General features: G+C 33.6%; 1 long non-coding RNA gene across 1 annotated transcript; it reads right to left on the reverse strand.

The window, feature by feature from the left end:
• Nucleotides 1-7108: 7108 nt before the first annotated feature.
• Nucleotides 7109-8513, reverse strand: LOC123693440. Its single transcript, XR_006751686.1, has 2 exons — nucleotides 8295-8513; nucleotides 7109-8020 (listed from the first exon to the last, which is right to left on the reverse strand). It is a non-coding gene; the product is annotated as an uncharacterized LOC123693440 (long non-coding RNA).
• Between the last annotated feature and the right edge of the window lie 1590 nt (nucleotides 8514-10103).

Raw genomic sequence — 10103 nt, forward strand, 5'->3', positions numbered from 1 at the left:
TTTAGTTTTTTGTTTCCTGTTTGTGAGATAATCTTTTAACAAAGATAGTGCATTTTCCCTGATACCTACTTTCTCTAGTTTTTCAACAAGGGTGGGTATGGAAACTGTATCGAAGGCCTTTGCCAAATCCAGAAAAACTCCAACTACTTTATTTCGTTTGTCTAAGTTATTAACAATGTATTCTGAGATATTAGATACTGCATTTTCAGTTGATCGGCCCTCCCTAAAACCATATTGCGATGCGGATAGAATTTGGTATTTTTCAAGAAAACTCATTAGTCGTTTGTTTATTACTTTTTCAAGCACTTTGGATAACACCGGGAGAATAGAGATGGGCCTGTAGTTTTCGACACTATCGCTGCACCCACCCTTATGAATAGGAACAATTATAGACGTTTTAAAAGCATCAGGAAAAACCCCTGTTGTGAGACTTCGGTTGCAGATGTGAGTTATGACGGGCACAAGCACAGTAGCCGAGCTCTTAATGATTTCCGCTGTGATCCCATCATATCCCGGAGCACTATCACTCTTTAAATTTTTAATTATTCCAAGTATTTCGTCTGGGTCTGTTTCTAACATGACAATGGAATTAGTTTGTGAAAGAGTATGGTTTATGTTAGTTGTCATAGCTGTGGATTTAATTTTTTCAGCTAGAGTCTTTCCCACGCTAACAAAGTAATCATTTATAAAGTTGATAGAACAAGTTGGGTTATCCTTTACTTTAATTAAGCCCACATTTTTATTTTCATCTCTTTCAGTATTAGTGACTTTTTTTATTGCCTGCCACGTTTTTTTAACGTTGTTTTGATGTTTTAAAAGTTCAGCTTTGTAATAATCTTTTTTCAAATTTTTTAATAATTTCGTACAGAAGTTTCTATAACGTAGGTAAGTAGTCCTTAGAATAAGGTTATTAGGAACGTCTTTCAGTCTTATGTGCATATTGTCTCGCGTCTTTATGCAACGGAGAATTCCAGGAGTAATCCACGGTTTTAGTATTCGTTGCTTACCTGATATTTTAAAGGTCTTTGAACAATATTTCATAAGGTTAATTAACTTATTATATAAAATATCTGTCGCCAGATTTACATCCATTGCTTCGAGAACCTCACTGAAGTCGGCAGCCTTTAAATCATTGCATAATTTTACTACGTCAATTTTAGTTAAAGTTCTACTATAGCTCAATTTACTAGATTTTTCTTTAATTATATTTAACATTACTGGCTTATGGTCAGTTACATAAGTGTCAATAATAAGTGTGGTATATTTACACCTTGTTTTGAGCATTACATGATCAAGGCACCTATTCCCACGGGTTATCAGCGTGTGACTAGCTAGAAGTCCATGACTAGCTAGTAAATCCAGGTATGTGGTAGAATGTTTGTCTGTACTATTGGAATGGATGTCAATATTTATATCTCCTATAACCGAGACAGTGTTGTATTTAGCGACCGTAGTAAGGACTGAATCCAACGAGTGCAGAAAAGGATCTATTCCAGAAATGGATGGTGATCTGTAAAGGGCCACAATAGCGATTTCATTTCCCACATTCAAAAGAAGACAGTTTGCGTCTTGAAATTTTGGCTCTTTAATAGATATATCCAGACCTCTTTTTGAGTAAACAATTATGCCTCCATTTTGATTTAGACAATTTTTAGTAGACGATGTGCTATAATTGTTCATTTTCGGATAAGGCTTCTCATTGTCTATCCAACACTCTGTTAGGATTATGATATCATATTGTATGTCTAATCTGTGTATAAGAACTTCGAGAGCTGGATAATTTTTATTAATACTTCTAATATTTAACGTTAGAATATTGAAAGAATTCTTCGTTAAAGTGACAAAAGACTTGCACTCTTCTGGCAAGCAGTTCCTAGCATTCATTACAATGAGGTTGTCTATATATTTACACAATGTAACTTGTTGATTTTTATCCATATTTAAAAACATAAGTCAGATAATGCCACATGAAATTATGAAAGGTGCTGGTTAATCTTGAATGAGTAATAACGTGTAATAATAGATATTGTGTGTGATGATTGAATGTGCTGTTAGTTTGTATGGTTGGTGAGAAGTATGAGAGAATGTTATGAGGTATTAGATATATGAAGTATAAACGTTTTTTTAGTGTACATTTATACAACAGGAGTATTTTTAACAACATAAAAGATATTGAGTAGTACACATAAGTAAATAATAAACAACAATAATTATACATTATCTTGCACAGAAACATTTTTACACTGTATTTGTTAACCCGTTTTTTTGTTTCAGGTCGACGAGTTGCTGCTCACTATTAATCATTATAGGAGGCGAACCTTCACTTTTCCTGATAAAGACCCGGCCATTCGTGGTCCAGCAGAAATCATATTTATTTGTTTTTGCTAAATCCCGAGCCAAAAAGTATAACCGTCTTGCCCTTGGAGTTAGATATTCTGAGACGTATACATAACTATTCTCACCCAGGCCTAAATGAGTAGTGTTGAGCCGGTCGGTTGTATTTGACGCGTTATATTTTTTACTTGCATGTAGTATATTAGCTTTCGTAATAGTCGAACAATATTCAATGATTAAGGGTCTATCAGTAGCTGATTTACCCCTTATCCGATACACATCTTTTAAAGCGTTTTGTTGGTATTCGACTCGTAATTTAGAATGTAGTTTCTCTACAAGAGAACAAAGTTCATGTTTAGATTCGCGGGGCTTCGCAGGTATTCCCCTTATTTCCAGGCATGTGCTTCGATTGTAACGATCCGACTCCTCCAGTTTGCTCTCCAATTTTTTTATATAATCTTCGCTTTTAGCCTTCTCGCTTTCAAGAGATACCACTCGTTTGTTTAAATCTTCGCATTGTTGAATGTAGTATTGTCCAGATCTAAACATTCTCAACTCTACACCACCAAGGATGTGCTATGCTAATCAAACAATACAATTTTTTGATACGCAAATGTCGCTAACAAATGAATGTCGTCCAAGAGTTGCCAAATGCGGTTAAGATATGTTACTGAGGGCAAGGAATTAACCGAATTGTACGCTTTTTATGGCTATCATATTTCTTACTAGTTATTATTGTCGGCCGGAATAAAGTTATGTTTTTGTAAGGGAGAAACTATTTATGGATGTTTAAATGGGGTAGTGTTTTAGTTATCTAATTGCGGGTTAAATAATAATTATAGGACTTGTCTTCATTTAATAGGGGTATCTTAGTTGAAAGTCGTGCAGTTCGTGGATGTTTCATTTGTTTTATATACTCACTTCTTACTACTTTATACTTTTTACATTAGTCTATGCTCCGCATAAATAAGCCTTTTACATTACCTAGAGTCTGCTTATCTGCTAATCAAACCCAGAACCTCCTGATTACAACTTTAGTCACCTCTTCTTTTAAAACGAACGTAACAACGGTTGTCATACCTTAACCAATAAATCCGTACATTTATCACAATTCACATAACTTTATAGACGAATGCATAATATCTGAAGCTTAATGTCATTGTCGAATAAAATAGGGGATGCTTGAGATGGGGTGTAAGTGATTTTTACAGTCGCTGCTCACGTCATAACGGGGCAAAGTATCACTGTATCATGTCATTAAATAATGTCATTTGTTGTGTACCGAAATATTAGATTAAATATTAGAAATAATGTTAAATAATAAAAATAACTGCGTCAAACCTATTTAATAAATAGCACATCTAAATATGTAATATGTAGTTATTAATAATATCAAATCTGTTTTATTTATTACTTTTCCGTTTTTGAAGTCGGTTGTTTTTAACGCAGTTATTTTTATTTAATACTTTTTAGTGTGTTTTTCAACAAGAATCAAACGAGCTCAATCTCGATAAAGTTGAGTCAATATATTACTGAGTTCCTATGGCCACCTTCCGATTCCATCATCAAATCAGCTCTATGTCATGATAATGTTTCATCGCTATCCAATTTACATACTTATGCAAAATTTCAGCTCAATTGGTAACCGGGAAGTGAATCAAAGTTATTTGCTACATTTCAATTAAGTCATCGAGTACAGACAAAAATGTTCATAAAATAAAAACTACTGGGCCTATCCGAATAAAATTTTTATGGGACCAATTCAACACCATCCCGCATCGCGGCATCGAATAAAAAAAGAATCACGTACCTAAATCGGTTCAGAAACCTCGGAGTAATCGGTGTACATACATACAAAAAAAAATTATACCGGCCGAATTGAAAACCTCCTCCTTTTTTTTGAAGTTGGTTAAAAAAAGACAAGTGGTCAATTATTTATACACTTAAGTACCTATGAATTACTATATTGTATAGATAATAATTACCTAAATTGATATACCTATTTTTTGAAGTGAAACTTCTTTAGGCGCGTTGAGAGTAAAATTTTAAGGTCGTGTCCGTCCTAATACAGTAACGTCATGGAGTAAGGCGCCGGTTTTGGTAGGTATCTATGAATCTTACCGAAAAAGTTTCACTTCTGACACGTGAGCTCGTCACACTCGCTTTTTTATTTATCTCACACATAATTTCGTGTGTCTCATCTACACGATAAATTATATTTCCTCATATTAAAATATCATTTCATAGAATACAAAGAAACTACACGTTGTCGGCACCCAGTCACACGGAAGCGTACCTAATAGTCAAATATATCAATCGACGCGACGGTGTGAGTGCGGCCAGATAGTTCGCACCTATTAAATGAATGATTGATACCTAGTTATTTGTTTTATTAAGTAGGTACATAATATTATGTTAATACAGAACATATGTTAGTTTTTGTGTAATATGAAGACCAAGGGGATTATTATAGGGTAGAGTTTGATACTATAATAATACAACAGCGTCTTTTGATGCAATATTGACATTATTAAATAATTACCTATACTTATTAATTTTAATAATAAAAAAAAACTACTTGATGAAATATAATGTTTATCCGTACGTCTTGTTCTCTGGAAGAAATCGCTGCATGGCGTTAAGACCGCCAATTATTTAAATGTATTCTTAGGTTAAATTGTATTTATTGTACAGTAATAAAGAATTAGGTAGGTACCTAATAAATAATTAAATGTTTGTTGTTTTAGTAGTTACTTTAAATAAATAATTCAATGTTTATATCGCACAAAATTAAAAAAACAAATAAAATAATCAGATTTCTTTCCCTCGTACTATTTTACGAAGAGCCACGTGACTCCAAGCTCTGACTTATGCTCTCTTCCTTCCGGTTTCACGCCAGGCCTTCCTTTATTTTATTTTCAAATATATTTATTGCATGTATACTTTTTTTACGTTTTTCGACTATATAATATGTTATTTACCAACACGCACTTGAATGGCGCAAAGCCTCGTTTCATAAAAATGAGGAAAAACGTCATTAGCTGTGTGATTAGCTGCATAAAAAGCATGAGTTAAAATAATTTACGACATAATAATTTTACACAATCATAAAAACAACCACATTTAATTGACTCTATCTTGTCTTAAATTCAGACAATTTTAACACCTCATTAATAATTATAAATCAACTAACTGTTGCCCGCAGCTTCGCTTGCGTGGAAAAGATAAATTTTCATGGTATAAGTTTTCATCCCCTATTTTACCCCTTTAGGGGATGAATTTTCTAAAATCCTTTCTACGTTATGACATCTACCTGCATGCCTTTCAGCCCGATACCTACGTCCAGTGGTTTGGGCTGTGCGTTGATAGATCACTATATCAGTCACCTTTGAGTTTTATATAGGTATTATATATAGATACCATGCCATAGTTAAAGCCCATATAGGTAAAGAAAGTGAAAGGGCTCATTCACATAAACTCTTCGACATACTCACATATTACATCATAATATTAAACCATTTTCCATGTAACACAAATGTATCTTTAAGTCCGTCCAGCAGGTATTAAATAAATCCGGTGAAATCCAGTTATCACTTACACACGTCGAAACCGCAAAATCGGTGACGGAAAGTTGCCATATGTACGGAATCGCTTGTCGAGCCTTCCGCACTGTTGCCTCTATCCGCTCATTATCCTATACACTCATACCAATCAAATACCAAACCTATCGCAATCACTTAAAACACAAATTCCCATAACGACCCAATCAGACCACATTAAACCGTACTAAATACTCGTTCAAAACACGACTTTATTGCGTTCCAATAAAGATAGCTTTTGCCTATCAATTCGCTCCAGGTGACATTTTGAATTATATTCCATTTACAAAACAATGATCTGACTGGTCAGTACTTACTGTTTTCATATTTGCATTTGAATATCTACCGTATTTCCATGGTGTAAGACGTAATTTCAAGCAGCTGTCAAATTTCATTAAACAGGAATTGTTTTTAATTCTTTAAGCGGTGTCATTTGAAACTGGACTCTATGTCATACGTGTAGGGTTCATTTTAGATGATGATTTCGTTAATCTTATTTGTGTATTGTTCGTGTCCGAATGCATGCGGCCGGATGCGAATTAATGCGGATTTTCAGGTGCGCGCCAACACACTGATGTCTGAATGCCGTAGATTGGAGAGCTATATATCTTATCTATTTACTAGCTGATAAATACTGTTATTGTGAATAGCTTTTGTGAACAAAAAATATAATGAGTGGTTATTCGTGGTGAAAATTAATATAATAATTCAAACAAAATGATTTTATTTATTGCTTTATCTCAATGCCATAATTTCCCCCGAAAGTAATAAAAATTGCCTATAAAAATATAGATAAACATATACTATCATTAGCTTTAACTGCGGTTAATTTTGTCCAAAATAGATTACATCTCTATTGATAGATTACCTTACAAAATACCTTCGTAGAAAATTATTTTCTATCTACCCTACATTTTCGGGATAAAAAACCTGCTTCGTCACACTCATTGTGCACCTGCCACTCCAACTGTAATTAATTATTACCTACCCCTCCCCCCTCCTCATGCCTTCCCCCCTTACCTTGTGTCATGTCAAGGTAGCGTATTGTTTTGGGAAACGCAGTGTCACCGTGCTTAACCCTTAAATTGTCACCCCTAGATAACTTGTGTTTATAATGTCCAAATTTGGAGGACGTATTGGAATTAGGATAGAAAAGAGGAAAATGAAAAAAAAAATTAAAAATTTTAATTTTTTCTATTGTTTTCACTATGTCACATAAAACGGACATTGCCAATTATATGTACATGTTCGAACCGTCACATATAACGGACATTGTACATTATTCCTGCAACCGTGGTACATGACTACAATGCACATTTTCAACTCTGTAATTCAAAATTATTATCAAATTATAATTATGGAGGATCTAGAATAAGCTTTTCAAACGTCTGTCTTAAAATGTTGGTTAAAACTTTAACGATATCGTTAAAAATAATGGATTTTAAAAAACGACAGTACTAAAAATCACAGCCTAAGAATATGCTAAGAATTGGAATAGAAATAGTATTACATAGCCTGAGAACTTATCTAATACACCAAGAAAGTCCTCTTCCCATTCACTAAATTGTACAGTTTGAAATGTGTTTGCTTCATCGTATGCAAAGAAGTCGTATACCATGCCTGAAGTACCAAAACGAACAGGAAATTTAAATCGCTTTTTTTGGATTCTTTGGCATATATTATATCCATTGTCTGCCTGTTTTTTAATTTGTAAGGTATTATATTATTTAAATTTTCAAACATTGGGTGGTATTTCTGGTAAGTAACATGATGCTGTGGCTGAAGAACTACTGAGAAGTAGGGAAGATTCATCTCACACCTCATGTAATGGCTGTAATTCTGCAGCAATAATATTTTGTTGATGGTAAAAATTCTGACTTTTTGAATCTTCATTGTGTCTCAAATCAATATGTCGTATAATTCCGAAGGTATGGTGCTGGGGGTAAATGATTGACACTGTTATCATAGTGAAATCACTCCTGTAGGTCTACATTTCCTTCGAAATCGACATCTCAACTCAACGCCAGACTCTTCAGCTTCCGCCAGAGGTAGTGAGGGAATTTTTTATTGATTGCCAAGTCATGCTCCTGTAAAATATAATAAAAATAGAGAAAAATATATCAAAATTATTCCGTTGAAAATGGAGGGCCTTATTGGCAACGTCCGTTACATAGGACATGTGAAGAATACCCTAGTATATACTCCAAGTTGTCAACGTCCGTTTTATGGGACATCGTATATAAACGAATATTTGTATACCAAATATTGTAAAATATGTCAAAATTATGTCAAAATACTATACTTACAATCGTATTCTAACTAATAATATAACATTATAAGCAAAATAGCCAAAATACTTACAGATATTATCAATTTTATCAAAAGAGTCAAGAGATCCGTTTTTTGCAATTTTCAAATGGTCACCATTCGCGACTGTACATGGCTTTGGTAAAAAAACCTGCATGTACGCGAAGGACATAGCTAGTCTCTTCCCAATATACCGATTAGCGAAGCTTAGGTCTGCCATAACAGCGCCAGCATGTGTGTAAATACTATGTCTTTTAAAACGGACGAAATCAATTTAAGGGTTCGTAGTTTAAACGGGAGGTTTATTGTTAGTTAAACGACGGATTAAATAGTGGCTATTTTAAGTGTAGGTAATAATGTATTCTGTAGTATATGAGTGGAAATAATTAATTTAATTAATTGAAGATATTATGTTCACTACTAGAGAGATATAATAATAGAATTAGAATTTTGTATCCAAATACAATGCTTTATGTTGTATTATTTCATACAACATTCTTTAAAATTTAAGGAATCAACAACAATAAATTATTGACTTATTAATTTTTATCGTGAAAATAAGAAGTAGTATGCCTTTCTTTCAGGTTATACAAATTACTCGATAGGTACGAATATAAAAAAAAAACATATTGCTATCCACTTCTACTCTAATAAAGCAAAAAACATAAAATAACTGAACCGTCGTTTAACCGTGGTTCATGTAACCGGCGCTTTAGGTGCGTCATTGATTAACGAGGCAAGTGACGTGTTTATTGTTGCGAACTGCGAGTCATCCAGTCAGTCAGTCAGTCGTGCCACGGAGAGGTACTCCTCTATATACTTATAGATATAGGTAATGGAATATAATAGTTGGGAAATGGGCAAGTAAATAGCCAAATTGAATACGTAATTCGTGGTAGAAGTAGTATGGAAGAAGTATGGAAGTTATCAGAAGTATTTAAAACTAGGTGCTGGATACTGATTTGTAAGAACATAACCATTCTGAAGAACTCTAAGCTATGTATTTTGATGATATACCTACATATTATTTACGACAACAATTATAGTTCAATCAGTTGAAAATTATAAAAAAAAAGATAGAACGAATATTGTATAGATATCAACATCGCGATACTAATAATAATGAAATGAAGATGTAAATTGCTTGAAGTGGTTAGATAGTTCAATACAAAAATTATGGAGTCCCCAATAAGTTTGTATGCAGGGCCGCCGTAAACCATGTAATCATATAGTCATACAAAGTAACTATTTCACTTGAAAATAATCATTTTTAAAGTGTGCAGAGTACGTAACCTGTAGTACGTAGAACATTCCAGAAACTTTGAAAAATATTAATTTGTAGTTCGCAAGCACTAACAAAACTTATTACCGCGGTACCAGGCGCGCATGACTGAGCGGATGTCGACTCTAAGCATCTCATTAAAGTTCACCTCGCTGCGGTGGAGTCTTAGGTGAACTGTCAACGTGGCATGATGCCTTGGTAACGTTATAGTTTAGTTTGTTTTGTGCATGTTTCTGACTAGTCGGGTTTTATCCCGACTGTGGCAAAAGGAGGATCATGTATAAACAAAATCTATGTTATCTTGTTATTTGTTATGTATATTGTAATTTCATATTAGTTTAAATAAGCAGGGTCAAGGGAATTGTAACCTTTGCTCATAATTGCAAAGTGAACAGATAAAAAAATTGCAGGTCTTACACAATGCATTTAGTGTCATATTTCAAGTAGGTAAGCCGTAAGCTGTTATATGACAGCAACTCCTTTTCATGAGGCAACAAATTTATAAGCTTGCTATGGAAATACCCAACATAAAATCTAATGAAGTAGATGGTAAATTAACTTTAACAAAACTCTATCTAATT

Source organism: Colias croceus, chromosome 7, assembly GCF_905220415.1.
Source record: "Colias croceus chromosome 7, ilColCroc2.1".
Classification (NCBI taxonomy): Eukaryota; Metazoa; Arthropoda; class Insecta; order Lepidoptera; family Pieridae; genus Colias; species Colias croceus.